Source organism: Pelodiscus sinensis, chromosome 11 (genome assembly GCF_052426305.1).
Source record: "Pelodiscus sinensis isolate ZL-2025 chromosome 11, ASM5242630v1, whole genome shotgun sequence".
Classification (NCBI taxonomy): domain Eukaryota; kingdom Metazoa; phylum Chordata; order Testudines; family Trionychidae; genus Pelodiscus; species Pelodiscus sinensis.
The window spans coordinates 11,779,283-11,794,971 of NC_143062.1; the positions used below are offsets into that span (position 1 = coordinate 11,779,283).

At 45.0% G+C, this 15,689-nt stretch overlaps 1 non-coding gene across 1 annotated transcript; it reads left to right on the forward strand.

Annotated features, from left to right (window-relative positions):
• Positions 1–15,285: 15,285 nt before the first annotated feature.
• Positions 15,286–15,476, forward strand: LOC142831025 (small nucleolar RNA SNORD17). Its single transcript, XR_012906615.2, has one exon. It is a non-coding gene; the product is annotated as a small nucleolar RNA SNORD17 (small nucleolar RNA).
• Positions 15,477–15,689: the final 213 nt, after the last annotated feature.

A 15,689-nucleotide genomic window follows, 5' to 3' on the forward strand; every position in this document is an offset into this window, starting at 1 on the left:
AACCGTGACCAAGAGAGAAAAAGATCCTATAGAAAGACCTGAAATAAGTGTGCCCTATCGGGGCTCCCTGTGAAACATAGGGAACTGCTCATTAGAGGTTTGCATATACAGGCAGTCCCCAACACCAGTTCTGACTTACATACAAATTCAACTTAAGAACAAACCTACAGTCCCTATCTTGTACGTAACCCGGGGACTGCCTGTAATCTGTTCACTGTTTTATCATAATGCTTCTGTTCTGAATAAACTGTACAGTGTTTTATGCAAGCTGCCTAGTCACTGGCCAACGCTCTCATTGTTGAGAGATTGCTGAGCCAGTCACAGAGAACTGGGGAGCCTGAGGAGACCCAGTGCTAGAGGGAGTGAGTGGAAGGATTCTACCCCAAGGAAAATAACGGATAGAGGCCAGAGATGTAGGAGAGGTACCCTCAAGGAGTCTGTAGCAGAGAGGCGTGGCCTCCCTTGGAGATGGACAGCAAGAGAGACCCTGGCGGGCGGAAGCAGGGAAGCCATACACTCCGTGCTGGAAGCAGAGGGGCAGGGCAGGAACAGGAAGTATAGAAGGCAAGTTCTGTAGCTCAGCTGAGGAGAATCCATTGAGGGAGGCAGATGTGTCTACCATTGCCCAAGTCCAGTTCAGCGTGTAACGGCTGTATTCCCGCTGGCCCCGTGGCAGACCACACTGGAATGTTAGGACGCTGGGCTGGGATGCAGTGGAGTCAGGTGGGCCTGTGTCTCCCATCCCCTGCCACACCACCCCTGGGGTAGCAGATATCCCACCATTAGCCAAAGGGCCTTTGGGAGCCTACTGCCTGACGAAGCCCCCTGGGCTATGTTGGGTGCTCACCAGTGTTTCCTCTAATTTTTTCCATCCATGTGCAGAGTAAATTTTGTCATGTGCACCACCAATAAAAACACCGGCTATGGGTACTCTACTAATCAGCTGGGTGGCATTTGAATCTCTCCTTGGTGGCTGCCCAAGACCTCAACTTACAGGGAACACTGGTGCTCATCCCTTTGCCTGAGGGCTGGAGCCCTAGACTGCTGGCACCCTGCCCTGCCTGAAGGTTGGGGTCCCAGGATTATCCACTGCTGTGCCTGAGGGTCAGGGCCCCCCTATACAGTGCTCACTACTCCCCTGCCTGAAAGCCTGGGTTCTCAGACTACACGTGGCCTACCCTGCCTGAGGGTTGGGCTTAGGCCCTTTAACACTCACTGCTCAATCCCACTGGAGGGACTGAGCCCTGACTCTGCTAACTTCCCCCTTGTCGAAGACTGTTATTCCAGGGGTGTGACAGCCACGAGGCATGGCCTCCCTCAGAGACTGACAGCAAGGAAAGGCCACACACCCCTACAGGTTTAGAGTCCAATATTGGATGAAAAGTGCAGTTACCTTAGGAACTGCGGCAGACACAACGTCTAATTTGGGGGTGGTTTAACTTATCAGTCAAAGTTTATCTGTGAAATACTAATGATCATAGCTAAAATGTGATTCTCCAGATCAACATCTGAACAGAGGTGGAAAGTGGGTTTGAAATATATAAATGAAGACTAAATGTACAGTAAAAATAATTGGGCAAAAGCGCATTAATTTTTTTTTTTTAGTAAAACAGATAATATAACATCAACATAAAGAGGAAATTCCCCTACTCCAGTAAGGCTAAAGTAGATGTGGGAGGAGATTGGGAAGCACAGTGAATTCTTCCTCCTCCTCCTTACCTTGTGCAGTAAGAGCCCCCGTATTCCTGTTTAAATCTACTTTATCCATTGCCTACTGCAACTGTTTTGGTCCAGTCCTTCTGCTATTTTCTTGTAGTACTTGATCATGCTACCTCAGGACCTTCTTCACCACTGCCACTCACCTTCCCATTACCAATGCTATCTTCATGCCTTACACTGATTGGATGAATTGTCATCCACATACCTTATTTACTCAATCCATCTACTTATTTTTAGAAGAACAATACCACAATCCCATCTATCCTCAGTTTCTGGCACTTAATTAAAATAACAAAAGTAATTAAATCTAAACAAAAGAGCAGCTAGTATCAAGAAATATACAGTTCATTGTAATGGTATTGTCCAGACCTTCTTACTGTATTTAAGAAATTATCCCATGGCATAGTACCTGTAATCATAAAACTATCTCATTTTCCCCCTTTTTAAAAGTAATCATTACTAAATAAATTATTTTTACTCTTGATTGAAACAGACATTAATGTCCAACAAAATGTCAGTTTAATACCTATAAGTTTCTCTCTCAGAATATAAGAATTAGTCTAAACTGAGTATATAACACAACAAGGCAATTATATATCAGGGGTCCAAGTGCACATGCCTAACAGTAACAAGAGCATGCATAGATCTGTGTATTAATCAGATTAATAACAATGGACCAATTCTTCGTGAAGAACAGGGCTATGAATTACAACATGTACACTAACTGATCACATCTGAATACACTAATTAGGTACAACAAACACAGAATGAAAAGAAAATGAAAAACCTGTAGGACAATTGCAGATTTCACTCCTTCAAGAACACTTCTATAGCATTGCTCTGTAATAAATTCTATGGGAGGGACAAAAGGTCAATATCTTAACTTTTTTATTTTTTTTCTGCCCACTTTCTCCTGTGACCTGCTCCATAACACCAGTGGAACTAAACACACTTTTGAGACCATTCCCTAGTTATTAAGCAAATGCTGGTTTCTGTTTGTTACAATTTATATAAATACACATTCTATTTATTGGTCTAGATTGGAATCAGATTTCTGTGATGTAAGACTGTTAAACCAATCTTTAAATATTCATCTTTTAATTCCCTGCTTGCATGTACTTAAGAATGTTTTCATAAATACATCAATAACTTTCTTGTATGGCTCATTAAGGAAGCTTTTTATCCTTTAGTGTAATAGTACAGTTTACAGCTGCCTGTGAATCATTTTTATGGACCTCCATTAAGTATGCCCTTCAACCTGCAATTATTTGTCAGATTTTTTTTTTTAGATACTTGAGCAATCACCAGAGAATTTGTGAACATTGAGAAGAGACACAAACATTTGGAACCCAAAACTGGCCAATCTCCAGCAATATGTTCTCTTATTATAACGGGCGCTGATACCATATTTTAACAGATTTCTTTAACAGATCCACTCTTGTAAGTGAATCTGTTCATCCAAGTGAAAGACAACCTGTTCAAATGGACTAAAACATTATCCCGTAAATTTTCACTTCAAACCTTCTAGGAACCTTTTTTGAAGTTTGAAGATATTTTTTCCTTTTTCCCTGGATACTTTACATTGGATTCATGATATGTCTACATAGCAGGGCTAAAGTCGAATTAAGCAATGCAATTTCAGCTATGTCAATTGCGTAGCTGAAGTCGAAATAGTTTAATTCGGCTTTTGGTGCTGTCTACACAGCAGGAAGTCAACATTCTTCCTTCGACTTCCCTTACTCCTCATGAAATGACGGTTACAGAAGCCAGAGAAAGAAGTCCTCCAGCTCACCGTTATTTCGAAATAATGGCTTGCTGTGTGGATGTGCACTGTTATTTCAGAATAACGTGAGTTATTCCTAAATAACGCAGCTGTGTAGACGTAGCCTGGAAACGGTAGTTCCAAATTAGAACATAAGAATGGTCACACTGCCTGAGACTTATTCTTCATTTAGCCTAGTAACTTGTCTTCTGGTGCCAGATGCATCAGAGGGAATCACCGGAACAGGGCAACTTACTGGATGATTCAAAATAGAAGGATACGGAGTTTTTTGTTTCAGTGGTGCTATAACAGTTTTTAGGGCGGGGATGCTGAGATGCACCCCCCTTACCTCTGTGTGCGCCCCTCACTCCCCGCAGGCTGGCGTTACAGCTGGGGGTGGCTATGGAGCCCTGGGCCAGTAGCTGGAATCCAAGGGAACAGCAGAGCCCCTACGGCTGGTGGCTGGGACCCCAGATGACAGCAGCAAGGCCGGAGGCTGGGATTTCTGGTGGTTGCAGTGGGGCCAGCAGCAGAGCCCCTGAGCATGGAGGCCAGGACGCTGGGGCCAGCACCAGAGCCACCAGGTGTGGGGTAGGTGGCCAAGAGCCTGGGTGACAGCAGGAGTGCCAGGGTGCAGGCTGGTGGCTGGGACCTTGGCTGGGGCCACACTGGTGAAAAGGTTTGGGGTGCTATGGCACCCCTCTGTACAAATACTTCCTATGCCCATGCCCAGAGTAAGCTGGCCCTAACCAGAAGTGAGAAGTAAAACAAAATGACAGCTAGAAATCTGACATGGTCTGTGTTGCCAACTGAAGTAATTTACACAGATGCCGTGCTTTCAATCAGGGGTTCTCAACCTTCTCTTTTCTGAGCTCCTCCCCACACCATACGCTACATTCCAGCTGTGCTACAGCTGTTTTGCTGCATATAAAAGCCAGCATCAGCATTAGAGGGTTGCAAGTAGAGCAGATCCTCAGAACCTGACACCATGGGGCACCACAAAGCTAAGTTACTCAGGCCTTGGCTTGAGCCCTGGAGATCCGGGTTGCAGTCCTATGAAGTAGAACTTTGGCTTTTTGCACTGGCCCGAGCAAGTCTGGCCATGCTTGGCAGTCCTTCTGGAACCTCCTTGCCCCAGGAGGCCTTGAACTCTGGGTTGAAAACCACTGCTTTAAACAACACTCCCAACATTTGGGTATGTATTGGAACCTTGAAACTTGTAAAGATTCACCTACACAAGTTACCAGGTTTCAAGGCTGCTGTAGATGGGAAGTTTTTAAAAACGTGTATTAAGCAAAAATGGTGGAAATACAACTAGGAATATGCTTGATAGAAGAAGCAGCTCATTGGAGACCCAAACCTATATTTGGGTATATAGTCCAGCTGAATTCAATGGGACTGCTCTTCTGCATTCAGTTGTGGAACTGGCTTCTTGATTGATAACTCGGATAATTGTGAGGTCAGTGTGGCTTTCAGTCGCATTAACAAAATAATTGTTAATAAATATTCTTGGGTCTTCAGTGTTTCCAGACTTACAGCCAAATCTTACTCCGGTGCCTATTACACATTATTGCGGTAATAGTATTTTGCTACCTGTATGAAGTTCTCGAATCCAAATGTGTGGGATGAAATGTATCAAACATTTAGGCTGATTGGAATTCATAGGTGCATGCCATTAAGCCTGCAAAACATTCAAGAGATCCTTCAGACTGAGAATCATAATCAATTAGGATTGCAAGAGACCTCAGGGGGCCATTTAGTCCAACCCCCTGCTCGAAGCAGGACCAATGTCAACTAAACCATCCCAGCCAGCGATTTGTCAAGCCTGACTATAAAAAGCTCTAAGGATGGAGATTCCAACCACCTCCTTAGGTAACCTATCCCAGTGCTTCATCACTCTCCTATTGAAGTAGTTTTTCCTAATATCCAACCTAGACCTTCCCCACTGCATTTTGAGACCATTGCTCCTTGTTCTGTCATCTGCCACCACTGAGAACAGCCTGGCTCCATTCTCTGTGGAATCCTCCTTTAGATAGTGGATGTCTGCTATCAAATCCCCCCTCACTCTTCTCTTCTGAAGACTAAGTAGTCCCAGTTCTCTCCGCCTCTCTTTATAAGTCATATGCCCCATCCTCATAAACATTTGTGTTGCCCTCTGTTGGACTCTCTCCAATTTGTCCACAGTTTTTCTGGAGTGGAGGGCCCAAAACTAGACACAATACTCCAGATGTGGACTCACCAGAATAATCACTTCTATCTGCTGGCAATGCTCCACTATGCCATTAGCATTCTTGACAACAAGGGCACACTGACTCATGGTCAGAATGCTGTCCACTCTACTCCCCAGGTCCTTTTCTATAGAGTTGCCACTTAGCCAGTCAGTCCCCAGCCTGTAGCAGTGCTTGGGATTCTTCCATCCCAAGTGCAGGACTCTACACTTGACCTTGTTGAACCTCATCGGATTTTTTTTGGACCAATCCTCCAATTTGTCTAGGTCACTCTGGACCCTAAACCTACCTTCCAGAGTATCTACCTCTTCCCCTACCTCAATGTCATCTGTGAACTTTCTGAGGTGCAAACCAACCCATCATCCAGATCATCAGTGAAGATGTTGACCAAAACCAGCCCCAGAACTGACCCTTGGGGCACTCTGCTTGATATCAGTTGCCAACCAGACACTGAGCCATTGATCACTACACACTGAGCCTGACGATCCAGCCAGCTATTTATGCACCTTACATTCCATTCATATAAGCCATACTTCCTTAACCTGTTGGCAAGAATACTGTGGGAGACGGTATCAAAAGTTCTGCTAGAGCTAAGGTAAAATAAATAAATGGAGATGCCTATCTCCTAGAACCAGAAGGGACCTTGAAAGGTCATCAAGTCCAGTCCCCTGCCTTCACAGGAGGACCAAGTACCATCCCCGACAGATTTTGCCCCAGATCCCTAAATGGCCTCCTCAAGGATTGAACTTATAACCCTGAGTTTAGCAGGCCAATACTCAAACCCACTGAGCTAGCCCTCCTCCCACTGTGTCCCCCCTCTCTACATAGACAGTTGTCATACAAGGCAAGTAGATTGGTCAGGCAGGACTTGCCATTGGTGACCCCTTGTTGACTATTCCTGATCACCTTGTTCTCCTTCAAGTATTTCAGAAAGGATTCCTTGAGGACCAGCTCCATGATTTTTCCAGGGACTGAGGTGAGGCTGACCAGTCTGTAGTTCACCAGATTCTTCTTCTTCCCTTTAAAAAGATGGACACTATATTTGCCTTCCTTCAATCATTCGGATCTCCATCAATCACCATAAGTTTCCAAAGATAATGGCCAGTGGCTCTGCAATCAGACCAGCCAACTCCCTCAGCACTCTTGGATGCATTAGATCTGGCTCCATGGATTTGTGTATGTCCAGCTTTTCTAAATAGTACTTAGCCCTCTTCTTTCTCTATTGAGGGCTGCTCACATCCTTTCCACATTGTGCTGCCCAGTTGATAGTCTGGGAGCTGACCTTGTCCGTGAAGACAGAGGAAAAAAAAGCATTGAGTACTTCAGCTTTTCCCACATCATCTGTAATGATGCCGTCCCCATTCGGTGAGGGTCTCACAATTTCCTTAACCTGCTTGCTCCTAACAAACTGGGAGAAACCCTTCTTGTTATCTACCACATCACTTTCTAGCTGCAACTCCTATGTGTTTTAACCTTTCTGATTACACCCCAGCGTGCTCAAGCAATGTATTTACACTCCTCCTTATCTGTCCAAGTTTCCACTTCTTGTAAGTTTCCTTTTTGTGTTTAAATTCACCAACAATTTCTCTGTTAAGCCAAGCTGGTCGCCTGCCATGTTTGCTATTCTGTCTGCACATCAGAACGGTTTGTTCCTGTACCCTCAATAAGGCTTCTTTAAAATACAGCCAACTCTCTTGGACTCCTTTTCCCCACATTTTAGCCTCTCAGGGGATTCTGCTCATCAGTTTTCCAAGGGAAATGAAGTCTGTATTCTGCTGGTCTCCTTTCTTCTTTTTGCCAGGACCCTGAACTTCGCCATCCCACTGGGCCACTGCTGCCCAGGTTGCCACCTTCTTCTACATCCCCTACCAGTTGAGCAGCAGGTGAAGAGCAATATTATCCCTGGTTGATTCCTTCTGCACTTACACCAGGAAGTGGTCTCCAACAAATTCCAAAAATATCCTGGTTTGTCTGTGCTCTGCTGTATTGCTCTTCCAGGAGATGTCATGGTGATTGACATCCCCTATGAGAACCAGGGCTTGTGATCTGGAGGCTTCTGTTAGACTGGTGGTCTATAGCAGACGCCCACCATGACACCCCTCTTGTTGCGCCCACCTCTAATCTTAACCCCAAGAATCTCAACAGCTTTTCTCCAATTTCATACTGGAGCTCTGAGCAGTCCTACTGCTCTCTTACATGCAGTGCAACTCCTCCTCCTTTTCTCCTCTGCCTGTCCTTGTTGCACCCTCCTTGTGATTCCTCCTGTTATCCTACTTCCCCTCTTATCTCAGGGCTACTAATGTTGTCAGGCAACATTAATGGCTGTAAGGTTGCCAGGTCCACTGGGCTGTGTGATAGGGTGACTACCCCACACTGGCCAGAAGGGTTAAAGAAGGCAGGAGGGAGTCTGCCCAGAGCCCTGGCCAATTGAAGAGGAGTTTTTAAGAAGCCAGTCAGGGTGCAGCTTGCTGGGGCAGCTGTGTATAAAAGGAGCAGAGAGCAGGCAGTTAGACCCTGACTGGGAAAGATGCAGGACCTGGTTCCAGAGAAGCACTTTGGGAGAGCACTGCTGGGCAGGCTCAGGGGGGCTAGAGAGAGGCTCCAGGCTGATACCTGCCCGGCTGTAGGTCTTGCTACAAGGGCCCAGAGGATGCAAAGGGTCACAGTTGAATTGCTCCAGGGAATAGAAGGCAGTGAAGGGGAGTAGAGGAGGGAAGAACAAGGCTGTTGTCGGAGGGTCCCTGGGTGGGGACCCAGAGTAGTGGGAGGGCCTGAGTCTTCTCCTTTCCCCTTGCACCACATTTTGCCACCAAGTTGCAGCTGACACAGACTGTGGCTTGCCTCTGAGGTAAGGGGCTAGACTTTGGGGCCACAGTTGGCCACAGTGGCAGGTGAAATGGAGAACTGCTGATACCCTCCTAGGAGGAGGGAGTGGCCCATACAGACTGTGGCTTGCCCCTGAGACAGAGGGGTTAGGCTTGGAGGAGACAGCAGAGACACAGGACTGCTGGTAAAACCCCCAGAAGAGGGCAAGAGACTACTATCGAGGGCACTGTAGGAGGACTTTTGGGAACCACCTATCAATATTGTCTACAAAGCATAGAAAGCTGCAAGTTTATTGCATCAAAGCCCAATTCTGTGTCTCCTCCAGAGCACCCACCCAATAATATAGAAATAACCCATTGCTAACATTGGTTGTCAGTAGTGGGTACCCTCCCTGCCCCCATCAGTTTCTCAAATAATGTGGTAAATGTTTAACCCATGATTACAGCCTGGACTAAATCATTTTTAGCCCTGTTCCAAAGAACGTGCCTGAGACTTCTTCGGGAATGAGGGCTCTCCCCTCAACCTTAGGGCCAACAACAACCAGCTAACACTTTTTAGAGGCGTTAAACTGTGTCACCTCTCGATGTCAAACAATGTTTAAAAACATGTTACCCGGCTTTCAAACATGACCTGCTTTCCTAGTCCAGATGGTGAAAGAAGTGCGAAGTTGACTATTTCCAGCTGATGACATTAGACAAAGTCTGAGAGGTTACCAGATCAACCGTGAAACTTTCCTACAAGATAGAGAAAATGACTTTTCCGACCACTTTGGAATGTTCATTTTTTCTTGTCTAATATTCTTTTTTCTGCCGCAGATCAATATTTCTTTCACAAAAACAGGAGTGACCGTAACAGCAGGCAATAGTACAAAATCAGTTCAGTTGCACCATTGTGTGCATATGCTAACATCTGATGTCTGGCACCATGTGAGAAGGCTACCCCTCCCACTGCTTTGTTATTCCCCAACATCGTTGCTGATGGAATAAACCTGGTTTTACTGCCCAGTAGAACTAAAAAGCAATTTTAATGGTATTTTCCCCATTTACCATCTAAATAGTCATTAGCTTCCTAGATCTAATTGTATAACACAGACATACCATACAAGTTAATTGCTGCAGCACTCTGCAATAAGTGGAAAATCATTATGTATTCCTTTGGTATTCGTAACATTAATTGTGAATTGTTTTGGTGCTTATATGAATGCACTGTCTGATGCTTTATGGGGAGATGAACTACATCAAAGACATTCATATATGTTATAAAGCTACAAAAGCAATTGGTTTGAAGTTTATAGTCAGAAATGTATATGCCATAGCAACGATAGGCAGTGCCCTTCAGACAGCTTGTTGTGATCTGCAGCCCTTGTAGAGGGACTTGTCATTGAAATACTATTCAATAGATTTCTATAGCAGTGGCTCAAAAATACTGATCTTGCAATTAATCATCTTAAACTAATTTGCCCTTGCAGGCTCTCTCTTTTGGACAATGCCAAGCCACTGTTTTCTGTTGCTCCCTGCCCTTGGTAGTGAGTTTCACAAGGTCACCGTTCTCTTCCTGAAACACTTCTTTGTTCATTTCCTTCTTTTTATACTGTCTAAGATTTTATTGCCTTCTCTCTTCACTAGACAGACCAGCTGAGCTAGAGCTATTGTTTCCCCTTTTCCTGAGCACTCATGTAGACTCGCAGCACTGATGGAATGAAGATTTAAATGTGCCAACGAGTGCTTGTAAGTCATTCTTTTCTCTATTCGTCGTGTAGCATTTGAGAGTCACAGGTGTAACTAGATAAAAGCTCAGTAACTGGGATATGTGATGTCCACACTGGATTATTGTCACTACGGACTGCTTGATGTCCTATACATGAGTGAGGCAGAACAGGTGACACTGCGTTTCGGTCTTTTTGGAACATATAAGCAAGTATCACTGGCAAACTTTTGAGTCGGGCAGATTGGCATCTGAACAAATTGGTAATAGCTTACGCAACCAAAAGTTTATACATCCATTATTTGTTTGAGGGTCAGATTTCCATCCTGGAAGGTTGAAGCACCACTCCTTCTGACTGTGTCTGACTGGTTCACTTCTACTTGCCATTGATCCTACACGATCTGAAGACTGAAAATGCACGTCCAAGGTCTCCATGTTGTGGGCTGATGTTTTGTTGGTGGTGAATTGGGAATCCAGGAGCGTAACAGTACTCTAAGGAAATCACCATCTTTGGCCTTTTCAATGTGACTCTGCCAAATGCAACCTAAACCATGTAGGTTGTGAAATGGTGAGAGAACAGGTTAAGGACTATTTAGAAAAGCTGGGCATGCACATGACCATAGGGCTGGACCTAATGCAGCCAAGGGTACTGAGACAGTTGGCTGATGTGATTGCAGAGCCATTGACCATTATTCTTTGAAAACTCATGGCGGTAAGGGAAGGTCCTGGATGATTGAAAGAAGTCAAATATAGTGCCCATCTTTTTAAAAGGGAAGGAGGAGAATTTGGAGAACTACAGTGGTGACAGATGACAGAACAAGGATCAACGGTCTCAAGTTGAAGGGGGGGAGGTCTAGGATGGATATTAGGGGAAAAAAAACTTATTTCACTAAGAAGGTGATGAAGCACTGGAATGGGTTATCTAGGGAGATTCCATCTTTAGAGGTTTTTAAGGCCAGGCTTGACAAAGCCCTGGCTAGGGTGATATAGTTGGGGATGGTCCTGCTTTGAGGTCTCCTGAGGTCTCTTCCTATCCTAATCTTCTATGATTTTGATAACATGCCAACATCCTGCAGTGGGTTTGGCTGCATCTACACAGCTAACGAGAGGACACACCAACATTCGGGTCAACACACAGCAGCCTCCATGGTGCTGAGGCAAGTGGCAGCAACACTAGAATGACCAGCAACATAACAAGTTTAGGTATCATAATGTAATTATTTTGCAACCAATCTTGCTGCAACCATGGAGCTGCTTCTATGTCAACTTGACACCCTGTCACACAGTGCAAGGAACTACAGCTGACCCAACATGATGGTTGCTAAGGTACCAACTATTAAGTCCAGGAGTGGACTTAATTGGGAGATGGATGCAGAATGGCTCAAGCAGTTAGGAGGCTGACAAGCTAATGAGAACAATCAACCCATCAGCAGGGAAGAGTTAAAGGTGAGGAAAGAAGAGTAAGGTAGGAGGCTGGTAGGCACTAGAAGGACACGGGATCTCAAGAGGAGATCTTTCCCTTGGCTTCTGGAGAGTGGGCTAATGGGAACTTTTTCTCGTAAGCTGCCACATAAGCCTTTGCTGCTGAGCTGGGAGACCCAATGAATAACACAGAGCTGCTTAGGTATGTGTGCAGCTGGCCACTAACTGGTTATCCAGCTGCAATGGGAGCTGGCTAGTAAGTCAGTCACAATGTGGAACATTGTACAGGAAAATCCAATAACTTGCACTACTCCCTTGCTGTAACCTCCACCCAGGAGCAAACCAATCCCAACTCAAACCTCCTGCAAATATTAGAAAGGCATTATTTATCCAGCATGCAGAGTTGATAGAGGTCTATAAAATCATGACTAGTGTGGAAAAATGAATGAGGAAAAGTTATTTACTTGTTTCCATAACATAAGAAATAAGGGTCACCAAATGAAATTAAGAGGTAGCAGGTTTAAAACAAACAAAAAGAAGTCTTTCCTCACACAGGGCACAATCAACTGTGGAACACCTTGCTAGAGGATGTGGTGAAGACCAGAACTTTAAAAGGGTTCAAAAAAGAGCTAGATAGATTCATGGAGGTTATGTCCATCAATGGCTATTAGCCAGGATGGGTAGGAATGGTGTTCCTAGCCTCTGTTTCTCTAGAGGGAGGGATCATGTGAGGATTACTTGTTGTGATCCCTCCCTCTGGGGCATCTGGTTTTGGCCACTGTCAGCAGACAGGATACTGGGCTAGATGTATCTTTGATCTGACCCAGTATGGCCGTTCTTATGTTCTTATGTTGATTTTTTTTTCAGTTCAGCAGTCCTGTTTACAGAGGGTAACAATGTAAAGAAGAAAACTGGCTGAAATGGCCAAGCATTTCCTCCCATCAATGTCACTGGGTAAGAGGCAGGGTTTTAATCCCAGTATTGTGTATCAGGAAGCTCTGGCTGGGACAGATAAAACCATCTTCTCTGCCCTGCTCTTTTGACTATAAACATCTCCATGCACGTTTACACGGATGACAGAATCAGAGGCTGTTGACAGTCGGGTTCTTTTGCAAACACTTCCCCAGCAGTAGCAAAGGTGGGTGTCCACAGCCACCACGGCTGGTAACACATTGGCTAAGCCTGCTCAGGACACAGCTAAGCAATTTTCAAGACCACATTTACTAGGATTCCCATCTCTAATACCCATGGACCTTCTCCAGTGGTAACAATGGTGGATTATTTTCATAAAAACCTCTTTAATATAGGTCAGGTCCAGGAGTTTGATCCTCTTACTAGATTTGATAAGAGTGGGCCTGAACCTCTCTAGGTGGCACTCTCTGGTCCAACAGAATCCCTGCCCAGCCTGATTTTAGTTAGCCACGTGTCCATCCCTGTCTGCACCCCTCACTGCCTCCAGCTGACACCACAGCAGGGAGCAGCTGCAGTGGTCCAGCTAGGGACCAGAAGTTGAGACCGATGGTTGGTGGTGGGAATGTGTCTCAGTGGCTGGGACCCTGGGGCCAGCATCAGAGCCCCTGGGCTGTGGTTGACCTCCCGTGGTCCAGCAAATGCCCTTGTTCAGCACCGGTCAGGTCCTGAAGGTGCTGGACCAGAGAGGTTCAATCAGTACTTCTGGACAAGCTCCAAAAGATAAGTAATGAGAAAAGGGGCTCTACCGCCTCTTTCAGTACCAGATTACTTTCCCCAGCTTATTAATGGCCTTGTCATTAATAAACATTTTTGGTGGGGTTTTTTTGTTCATCTGTTTGTTTTGACTAAGCATCAAATTGCTTGATGGTTTACTTCCAAGTCTTTGTTCAGCATGTGCTTTGGCAATTATTTCAGTGGCAAAATACCTCACAATCAAGAAACCGCTAAAATAAAGAGTCTGGCTCGATACACAGATGTTGATTTCCAGAGCTGAAGTGGTCTGACTCAAACAAAAGCCACAGTGTCTGCAGCTATGCCTCACATTGCATTTTCAGTCACAACAGTGTCTCAGGCTCTGGAAGCAAACACCTCCCCCTATTTTGCCTTATTTTGCCACTTAAACATGCCAGTGACTATTTCTAATTTCCTGTGAAGTAGGAAACAGACACTGCCCCACTTCACAATGTATTATGTAATGCACTGTTTTCTTTAAGGAGTTTCTCTTACAAGTCCTCCAACACCTCAAAGATGGACACTCTAGATATCCTTCCATGAGCTCCCTGTGCTCTATATATTTAGACTTTGCACAATGCCATGTGAATTCATGAAGTTCTATAAATAATGTACATAATTAACCATTTTAATCCAGCTGTTGTATATTGGGCTGTCGTAGATATAGATCTTGTGTTGTTATAGTAACTGAGTTAGATCATTTGGGATCAGCCCTTCCAGTGCTGGCTGGTTCTAGTTAGATCTGTATTATGGAATAAATGGGAAGCTTGCAACTGCTTCAGCTCTTTGTGTTTCAAGTGATTTCTTTCTTTAAAAAAAAATGAGTTTTAAGGGTTATTTCGAGGAAAGGGTTTATCTCAAAATAACCCCATTTTTTTCTTTCGAAATAGTGCTATTTTGAAATAGTGCCATAACATAATTATGCAAATGAAGCACAGGATATTTAAATCCCCACTTCATTTGCAATTTTGGGTGTCTGAAAAGTAGGAATAAGATCCTCCGGAAAAGGGCGAGTTTTCCGGAGGATCGGGGCCAGTGTAGAGGCTCTTTTCCGGCTTTTCTAAAAGCCGGAAAAAAGCGGGGGACATTTTTATTTAAATGCCGCGGGGGATATTTCAATCCCCCGCGGGTTTCCCTATTACGATAGCTGAAATTAACATGCTTCTTCCGGAAAAGGGGCCAGTGTAGACGTAGCCCAAGAGAGGAGAAACTGCTTTTGTAGTTGGCTAGCCATTCACAGTCTTTGTTCAATCCTAAACTGATAGTGTCAAATTTGCAAATGATTTGTAGCTCTGCAGTTTCTCTTTGAAGTCTGTTTTGGAAGATTTTTTTTGCAGGATGGCTATTTTTAAATCTGCTACTGTGTGTTCAGGGAGACTGGTGTGTTCTCCTACAGGTTTTTTGTATGTTACCATTCCTGACATCTGATTTGTGTCTGTTTATTTTTTTACATAGGGGCTGTCCAGTTTGGCCAATGTATAATGCAGAGGGGCATTGTTGGCACATGATGGCATATATTATATTGGAAGATGTGCAGGTGAATGAGCCCGTGATGGTGTGGGTAATGTGGTTAGGTCCTGTGATGGTGTCGCTGGTGTAGATATGTGGGCAGAGTTGGCACCGAGGTTTGTTGCATGGATTGGTTCCTGAGTTAGAGTTACTGTGATGTGGTGTATAGTTGCTGGTGAGAAGATGATTCAGGTTGGCGGGCTCTCTGTAGGTGAGGACTTCCAAGGTCTGTGAGAGTGGGGAATCATTGTCCAGGATGGGTTGTAGATCACTGATGATGTGTTGGAGAGGTTTTAGCTGAGCTCCCATCGATGGAGCCATGTAGATTAGGGTTGTAGGCAAAGGCAAATGAAGCCGCGATTTAAATGATCGCGGCTTCATTTAAATGTACATGGCTGCCACGCTGAGCCGACAAACTGCTGATCAGCTGTTTGTCCACTCAGCGCGCTAGTCTGGACGCTCCCTAGCCGACATCAAAGCCCTTTGTCGGCAGCCCCGTTATTCCTCGTGGGATGAGGTTTACTGGGGCTGCCGACAAAGAGCTTTGATGTCGGCAGGGGAGTGTCCAGACTAGCGCGCTGAGCGGACAAACAGCTGATCAGCTGTTTATCGGCTCAGCGCGGCAGCCATGTAAATGTAAATGAAGCCGTGATTTAAATGATCGCGGCTTCATTTGCCTTTGCCAAAAAAACAAATCTACATGGCTCCGTCGACGGAGCCATGTAGTCTAGACATACCCTAGGTGATGGCCAGTGATGTTCTGTTGTTTTCTTTGTTGGGCCTATCCTGTAGCAGGAGGCTTCAGGGTACACGTC